Source organism: Rhagoletis pomonella, unplaced genomic scaffold, assembly GCF_013731165.1.
Source record: "Rhagoletis pomonella isolate Grant_MI unplaced genomic scaffold, Rhpom_1.0 Rhpom_scaffold_00007, whole genome shotgun sequence".
NCBI lineage: Eukaryota > Metazoa > Arthropoda > Insecta > Diptera > Tephritidae > Rhagoletis > Rhagoletis pomonella.
This window is the reverse complement of record NW_023458561.1, coordinates 24,729,663-24,731,177: the sequence shown is the minus strand read 5'-3', so window position 1 is coordinate 24,731,177 and position 1,515 is coordinate 24,729,663.

Below are 1,515 nucleotides of genomic sequence, written 5' to 3'. Positions count from 1 at the left end.
GTCGAAACTGCGCAATTTCGGGCGGAAACAGACTTTAAATAATTTTGCAAGGAAATTTCAGATTTTACATTTTTCGGCAACGCCAACATTCGGCAATAATTTTTTTTTAATTGCTCAACTGCAATGATCAAAATACTTACTTTGCGAAAGCTTAATGATTTTTGGGGAGCTTAAATTTGCAGATATTAAGGTGGTACGCTAGAGAGCTACGGGCAGAGATTTAGTGGGTAAATACTAGAACGAGGTATTTGAGGTCAATGAACTTTGAAAAAAAATAAAAAATCGCCTCGATACCAAAACAAAAATATAAAATATTAGGCGTACCTTAAGTTCGACGAAAACTAAATTCTAAAATTACCTTGCAAAAATATTTTATATTAAGAGGTGTCGGCGATCTTTTTTTCTGGTATGGTCTAATGTAAATGGTTACGTATGTATGTACATATATGTATTCCAGTTTGTATGGTTATAACAATCCGGAGGGTGAGCAATGTTAACGAGTTGATTGTAATGCGATGAACTGTGTTTACATCCTAAATTGGTAGTTAAAGTGATTTTCGTGGTATTTAACTTGAACATTAGCTGAAAACCGACGAAGACGCTATAGTAAAAGGGCGTAGGTAAGTAAGGGCGCGCGCTTTCACACTTCGCTATTAAAAGCATTATGAAATAATTAATTCGTGGTAAGTCCACTTAATCATTTTATATACACGCATAAGGAAGGGTATTAAAATTCTCGTGTCAACCTTCATCACCCCTCCTGGACGGAGACAGTCGTCCACTTGAATTCTTTTGATTTTTGAAAGTTCCTTTAGTTTTATATTTACATACGAGTATTTTTAATGACAATGGTTTATTTAGTGATTAACTGTTTGATGATTTCTGAAGGTTTATTACCGGTTTGGAAAATGGTGGCATTCTTCTCCACTTTGCCTCATCTTATGATTCGTGTAGTTAGATAATTTCAATTTGCATTTCCTTTTATCCACTTGTTCATCCACATCGTATTCAATTCAAATTTCGACTACTGAATCTGCCTTGTATGTATATCACCGCCTTTGCTTCCGGGATCGTTTGTAATATGCCAACAAGAAAGCAGCGATGGTTATAGAAGCACTGTCTTAACTAACTACGAATGTCGGAGGACCAAGAGAACAGGATATGTAATTATTAGAAGATTGATTTTGGACTCGCGATATATGGACACTGCGCAAAGTCTCACCTCGCATGCATCCAAGCGCCTTACCACACAGCAGTAAGAAGAAGCATACGCGCGTTCCCCACCTCTCCGGTCAAAGCCGTCTTAGCCGAAGCAGGCCTACCAAGCATTCTGCAAAGAACTAAATATAACACCATGATTCTTCTACGGAGGATTCTTCACTGTAGGAGTAAAACCCTTTTCTACATTCTCTAGACGTCTACAATTAGGACAAATGCATCGAACAAGCAGTCTACTCTCATGCAATGTATGGCCCTGATCAATGATCTCAATTTAATATCAACACCCGAATTATT